This window comes from Octopus bimaculoides, chromosome 24 (assembly GCF_001194135.2).
Source record: "Octopus bimaculoides isolate UCB-OBI-ISO-001 chromosome 24, ASM119413v2, whole genome shotgun sequence".
Taxonomy (NCBI): domain Eukaryota; kingdom Metazoa; phylum Mollusca; class Cephalopoda; order Octopoda; family Octopodidae; genus Octopus; species Octopus bimaculoides.
In genome coordinates, this window is record NC_069004.1 from 14,463,276 (window position 1) to 14,471,272 (window position 7,997).

Consider the following 7,997-nt stretch of genomic DNA (forward strand, 5'->3'; position numbering starts at 1 on the left):
TTTTTCCCTCCTTTCTCTCTCTCTTTCTCTCTCTCTCTCCCTTTCTCTCCCCCATAAGCTGAAGAATAATAAACATATTAAGAAGAAAACAACAAATTATTGCTGTATTAAAGAAAATAACAAACAGCAAAACACAACAAAACAAAAACCAAACAAAACCGAACAAAAAAAATAATCAATCTTTGGCTGACTTGATTTGAAGTGAAAGTGAAACGCAATGCAAGCTGGTCAATATATGGAGAAATTCCGGTCTATTTGATTATTAATTCTATCTTCTTTCCGATATAATTTATTCAAGACACACACATGCACACCTAACTACCCCTCCATTTTTTTTTTCTTATATTCAAAGACTTCCATAGATTTATTTTATTTCCTCGTATTCTGTTTTCATTTTTTTACCCATAAAAATGATTCCATATTTCTCCTGACAATTTTTCACTTCACATAGAATACATTTAGCCTGGTTCACTTCTCGCCTCTCTCTCTCTCTCTCTCTTTTACATTCTTCTATTTTCTCTTTCTTTCGCTCTTTCTCTTTTGTTACAGAGCTCTGCAAGAACAGTCCAAGACATGTCTTCACAATTCGATTAGCATGTGTGAATTCCTCAAATATCTATTCTTTCATTACATTATTCTTAGGAACTAACTGGAAGAATGAAGACATACACAACTAGTGTACCTGTGTGTGTGTATATGTGCATATATATACATACAAACATACATACATATATATATGTATACACACATGCACATATATACATACATGATGCATACATACATACATAAATGCATACATACATACATATATATTTATACATATATACACACACACATTTTTATATATTTATAAATATATATATGCATGTATATTCAATACATATACACACAAATGCACATATGTGGGCATGTGTGTGTGTGTGTAAGTGTGTATGTGCTTGTGTGAGTCCATGCATATTCTGATATTACTTGAAATGATATTCTTTCCATCTTGACTTCCTTCTGTTTGTATCCTGCATATACAAATGTTGATACTGCTCTATCAACTAAACTAATCTGGATTAACTAACTCTTATATAGTGTCAAAGATTACACTGTTGCCATCAAAATATGGGACCAGATACTGCAATAGCTTGGGATTCAAGGGCTCTTAGCTCTTTAGTATTCCCCCAAAGGATTTGAGAGACCTACATGGGGCAGATGTAGATGTCTTTGAAACAGAACTGGATCTCCGACTGTCAAGGGTCCAAAACGAATCAACTTCATGGAAAGAAGCACAAATGAGGGCAGCAACATCAAGCTCCCTCATTCACCAAAATCTAAGGGGGATTCATGAAGTTGTAGCAACACCATAGCCACAGCTCTTGAACCAAAAAAATAGTAAAAGAGTGTGTGTGTATGTGTGTGTGTGTGTGTGTGTGTGTGTGTACATACATACATGCATAGTGTTGTGGTGAGAGTCATTGACACTCCTGTGGGATTGGAAGACTGGACAAGCTGAATTCTTATAAAAAGGAGCATATTGGTTGGGACCAAGAAAAGTCATAGAAGTTGTTGAGAATTCACAGAAGTCGTAGGAAGTCATTGAGCTCGTTGAGAGTTTGTATTTATTGGAGTATTGTGCTTGGTGGAGTAATTTGAAGAATATCATATGAAGACAGTTGTGTCTATCTCACCACCCTTCATGAAATCGGTATATCCAACGTATAGAAGGATATCAAAATGGCGATGAGGATATCGACTTATAAAAGTGGCGATGAGTTTATTCGAAGCTTATGTTGGACATTAACATTTTCCTTTGATACAGAATCAAAGAAAAATGAGTTAACATGAAATACTTATTAGCCTCCATGGTGCAGTTGCAACAACAGCAACAGTTACAGCAGCAATTACAACAACAACAGCAACAATACCAACAGTTGCTGGAATTAATGTCGGAATTCCAAATTGCATAGCAAATGCAATTGTAGGATTTAGTTATAATCCAGAAGAAGGTATTATTTTTCCTGCATATTTCTGGAGATATGAAGAAATCTTCAAAGAGGAATGCAAAAATTGGATGGACAATGAAAAGGTATGACTACTTTTAAGGAAATTATCCCCTGCTGAACACGAAAAATATTGTAACTACATTCTGCCCCCCACCCAAAAAAAAACAAAATATGTGTAATTTGTTTCGATGAAACAATTAAATTGTTATCGAAAATTTTCAGTAAGAGAAGTTCCCTGTTCAGTACTTACTGGGAGTGTTAGAATTTAGTAAAAAAAACAGATGATGAAGATTTCGTCACCTATGCTGGAGTTGTCAATCAAGAGTGCAGAAACTCCAAACTAAAAAAATTAATGCTAGACATGTTCAAATGTCTGATTTTTACTCAAGGGGTAACTGCAAACAAAGATGCAGAGATACATGCCTGGATATTGACAAAATTGGAACAAGACCAGAATTTGACTCTGCATGCAGTGACAGAGGAATGTCAAAGAATTATTAATCTTCCACATGACACAAATAAAATTGAAGGAAAGTATTACTCTCACATACATGCGTGTTGACCTGAAATGAATAAGGAAAAAGAAAAACGAAGATTAAGACCCAATCCATTTTATGGGAACGGAGGTCTACATTTTAGAAATAACTGTCTGTTTAAAATTTTAAATGTTTTAACTGTCAAAAAATCAGACATAAAGGCTCACATTGCAGAGCAAATCAAAAAAGGTTGAACAGAAAAAATTCTGGAAAAGTTTTCTCAACAGAAAGTTTAGGCGAGGCTCACAAAAGAAAGTTTGTCTACATAAAAATTAATAAATGGTGTACATAAAAGATAATAATAACTCCAGAGGATATTTTTGTGATATTGAAAGATGGCTGCACCAGGCTCCAATCTGATCTGGCAAAGTTTCTACAACTGGATGCCCTTCCTAAGGCCAACTACTCTGAGAGTGTAGTGGGTGCTTTAACGTGCCACTGGCATGAGGGCCAGTTAGGCGGTACTGGCAACAGCCACGCTCAAATGGTGTTTTTTACGTGCCACCTGCATACACACACACACATATATGTATGTATACAGGGTACATGACCAATTTGTTACTTTGTATATCAGCTACTAAATTCTAGCAAAGAGAAAAAAAAAAGATTTTCCAAAAATTTATTTTCTATATTTTTGCCCTCCACTTTTTTTCATTCCCCAGAAGGCATGGGAGTTTGACGGATAGCTATTCCCAAACACTACTGATTATGATTATTTAAAACGTCACATAGTATCTAGTATTGTGATGTAGTAGACTGAAGATATTGTACTGGGGGTTTGTGCCTGTCTGTCAAGTCACAACAAGGACTGCAGATCGACAATATTGAGTGCAGTTCCAATTAAAACCGATTTTTGCATTACACCAAGATTGTAGGGTAATTCAAACTTTGTAACAAGAAAACAAGGTTGTCACATGAAAAATTGTTTATCTTAGAGGGAAAAAGAAAATGAATGATTTCAAAATGTCTCTCCTTGTATTTTTGCATCGATATTTTTCTTGTGATGATAAATGATAAGATGCTGAGTAAATGTGTAATTATGTTAAACATATAATTATGTTAATTGCAGAACAGGAAATGATATGACATGACAGGTCTGCATGGAATGTCTCTGTTATGATGGGAGGAAATTTGATGTAGAGAACAGATTACAGCAGTAAATCATAGAGGAAAAGAATAAGGAAGAGGGAGAGGAAGAGGAAGCAAAGGAGATGAAGACAGGGAATGAAAGAGAGTCACACACACACACACACACACACACACACACACACACACTGAGAAAGAGAAAGGAAATACACAGAGAAGTAGTCAAAAGGGTAGCACATGAAAGAATTTCTAAGCTGTCTTGTATACCTTGTGGAGGTTCATGGCTTAGTGGTCAGGGTGTTGGATTCACGATTGTATGGTTGAGGTTCTGATTCCTGGACCAAGTGGTGTGTTGTGTTCAACTGATAAAAATAAGTAATCCTACGATGAACGATCACCCCATCCAAAGAGGAATATATATACTAGAGAAACCAGGAGACTGGCCCTATGTTCTTTATAGGTACAACTCATTTCTGTCAGCTGAGTGAAATGGAGTCACATGAAGTAAAGTATCTTGCTGAAGGACACAATGCATCTCCAGGAATTGAAATCATGACTTTACAATCTTGAGCCAAATACCCAAACCACTAAGCCATGTGCCTTCACCACTAAACCACACACCTACATCCACATACAGTATAATCTCTAAACCTGTACTGTATCTCAGTAGATGAAACAGTATTTAGATGTTGAGACATCAATTCCATATATCTCTATCAATGTACTTTGTCTCTCTATCATTCTATTCTATATATCTTAGCAACTGTATTTTTATATCTCTAAAGCTTCACAGCACTGTATGTGGTCATTTTCAAGCGCTGGAGGTGGTTTGTGTTCCCGCCAGTTTTTATCATGGGGCAGGTCCAGGTTTTTGCAAATTACCCAGTGAATATATTGTGCTGCTCTATCATGCCTGTTGAGATACTCTATAGGCGCAAGAAGACTGCACCTGGAGACAACATGATCAATGGTTTCATTTTGTTGTTTACATACACGGCATGTTGTTTACATACACAATATGTTGTTTACATACACGACTGCTAGTCTTTAATATGTTGACCTGGTAGTTCCTTAATGGTAGGCATTGATCTTGGGTTGCTATGATAAATCCTTCTGTTTCTGATTTTAAGCCAAAAGACATTGATGAGTAAGGGCTTTATCGACATCGGCATTATTAGCTCTCTTTGAGTATTTGCCGTTGAGAGGTTTTCCTTGCTATTTATCAATAAGAATATCTAAGGCAGCAGTTTTAGCACAGGTTTTCATACGCTTAGCTTCTTCTGTGCTTGTTTCCAGTACATGTAATTGTTGGATTTGTTGTATTTGGAATTCCCTTAGATATTTCTTTGCCTGTTTTGTTACTGAGTATGGTGTTTTCTTGTTTTCGTGCTTAGAGACAAGTTTTAACATCCAGTCTTCAGAGTTTTTCAGGTAGGTGTTTAGGCCAATTGTGGCAATCTTCATTGTTAATTCCAGTTGTAAAAGTCCACAGCCACCCTCTTTTCTTGGCAGGTAAAGTCATTCTATATCTGCCTTAGGGTGGTGCATTCTATGCATTGTCAGCAATTTTCGTATTTTTCTGTCAAGGTTACATATTTCAGTAATTGACCAGTTAACGATATTGAAACTGTAAGTCATGACCAGTATGGCTAAAGTATTGATCGCTTCGATCCTGTTTCTTGCATTCAGCTCTGTCTTGAGTATTGCCCTTACCCTGCAATAACATTCTCTTCTGATCCTTTCCCTCATCATTGAATGTTTGATTCCATCACCTTCAAATACCCCAAGGTATTTGTAGCTCTTCGCTGGTGCTAACTCCTTTATGACATTCTGTTGGTCAAGATTAATGTTGGATGTTTCTATCATTTTTCCTCTGATAAAGGTAGCTTTTGCACATTTATCGAGGCCAAATTGCATCCTGATGTCATCACGGAATTGTTTAACAGTTGCTAGTAAGCCCTATAGTTCTTGGTCATTTTTTGTAAAGAGCTTTAAATCATCCATGTAAAAGAGATGATTTATATTTTTATCAAACATTTTATAGCTATATATTATCATTATTATTATTATTATTTCTTTTTATCTCAGGTTCTGTTGGAACTCCTGGAGTCTTACATGCATAGTAGGTTTGCTGCCTTCAGCATATGGTACCATGCTATCTGTTCCTTTCAACTATCTAATACTTTCCTGATTATTCTGGCCAGGCCAAGGAGGTAAACCTTTTTTAACAGTTCTACTGGGCACTCTATTCCGATTTCTTTTGTATTCCTTTTGATGCCTTGTAGCATGGTCCCCAAGGATCCAACAATAATTGGCACTATCTTCACCTTCTTCATTTTCCATAGCCAGGCTTTTTTATATTTAAGAGGGTTGTATTAATCTACTTTTACGCTTTCCTTCTCAACTCTTCATGGGTCAAAGAGGCATGCAACATCACCTATACAGCATATGTGGTGCACCTTGTCCAACACCACTGGGTCCGGTCTGTTATGCTCTAGCATCTGATCTGTTTGGATTGGGAAATCCCAGAGGATTTTGTCAGTCTGCCACTCTCTGTGGTTTGTGCTCATACCACATCTTACCTCTCTCAAGCCCCCACTTTTCACACAGTTTCCAATGTAGCACTTTAGCTGCCTTATCATGTTACCACAACTTACAGTAGTTTTGGGCAAGTCTAGGGCATTCATTCATGATATGAGCAATGATTTCATCCACTCTGTTACAGATGTAGCACACTTGTTCATTCCTAAGGTATTATTATTATTATTATTATTATTATTATTATTATTATTGCACACAGGATGAAATAAATGCTTAGTGGTATTTCATCAGTCACTATGTCCAGCTTCCTATTCTCTATCTCATGGTCGCACTGAATCATAAAATCCCATTATTATTATCATCATTATTATTACTATTACTATTATTATTATTATTGTTGTTGTTGTTGTTGTTGTTGTTGTTATTATTATTATTGGCTTAGTGAGAGGAGGAAAAGCAGTACTTTGATATTTTCCAGAATCTCTGAAACTGGTATGAGGAATGGTGGGAGTCAAAGATTTGAGTCCTACAATGGATGTCTGCAACTGAGTAGACTCTGCTAATGACACCTGAGGGGGTCAGGTGGTGGCAGTAATAGTTGTTGTTATGGTGGTAGTAGTGATGGTGGTAGTTGCTGAGCTGGTCTTGGTGGTGGTCACTGTGGGGATTGGCATTCTGGTTGTGTGTGTAGTGATTGTATTGGTGGGGTAGTTGTGGTGGTGATAGTTACGGTGGTGTTGGTAGTGGTAGAGATTGTTGTAGTGGCTTTAGTGGTGATGTGAGTTGTGATGGTGGTTATTGTAGTGGTGGTAGTGGTGGTAGTATTGGTGGTGGAGGTTGTTGTGGTGGCTTTGGTATTAGTGCTGGCTGTTGTGATGTGAGTTGTGATGGTTTGTAGTTGTAGTGATGGTGGTAGTGGTGGTGTGGTGATGGTAGCAGGAGGGGTAGTCGTGGTGCTAAATCAGCTAACAGTTTAAGCCTTTCGGCCCAGAATTTATATGACATAGAAAAGAAAAGGAAAAATAAAATACCCCCGAAAAGCAACAACAAAATACCACACAAAACAAAACAACAAAAGCTTGACAAAAAAAAAAGCAATACTCATTCTTCATTGCAGTAATGTGTATGCTCACACTTGCGTGTATGCTGCATGCATGTAAGTGTGTGTATGTGTGTATTAATGCATGTATGTGTGCATGTGTGCGTGTGTGTGTATGTGTGTGGGTGCGTGTGTGTGAGAATGTGTGTGGGTGCATGTGTGCATGTGTATGTGTGTTGTGTATATGTGCGTGTGTGTGTGTATGTGTGTGTTGTGTGTGTGCGTGTATGTGTTTGTGTGTATGTATGTGAGAGTGTGTGCATGTGTGTGTGTGTGTGTGTGTATGTGTGTGTGTTGTGTGTGTGTGTGCATGTGTGTGTTAGTTATGTGCAGGAAAATATGGAAGTAGAGAGATTTGGGAGTTCGTTAAACATTTAGACTCTACAGAGATTTCTTCAGCAAACCTAGAATTCTGGTTGATGAATTTTCACACTGACTAAATGCTAATTGAGTACATTGTTTCGCTCTAATCCTTGTCTTCTTCATCTCATAGTTTTTATTATTCTCACACCATCAATAATCATGTTTTCTTTTGGTTATTTATTATTTTTCTTATTGCCTCTTTTTCTCCTACAAAGGAAAGGTGTTTGTTGTTGTTGTAGTAGTAGTAGTAGTAGTAGTAGTAGTAGTAGTAGTAGTAGTAGTAGTAGTAGTAGTAACAGTAGTGGCAGTAGTATCATAGTGTGAGTAATTGCATGACTGCGTGTGTGTGTGTATATATATATATATATATATATATATATA

General features: G+C 36.9%; 1 long non-coding RNA gene across 1 annotated transcript in view; it reads left to right on the plus strand.

Annotated features, from left to right (window-relative positions):
• LOC128250706 (uncharacterized) overlaps positions 1 to 7,997 on the plus strand; it is a 170,176-nt gene that overhangs the window by 136,024 nt on the left and 26,155 nt on the right. The window contains exon 2 of the long non-coding RNA XR_008266710.1: positions 5,702 to 5,826. This is a non-coding gene — a long non-coding RNA (uncharacterized LOC128250706). The remainder of the gene's footprint in view (positions 1 to 5,701; positions 5,827 to 7,997) is intronic.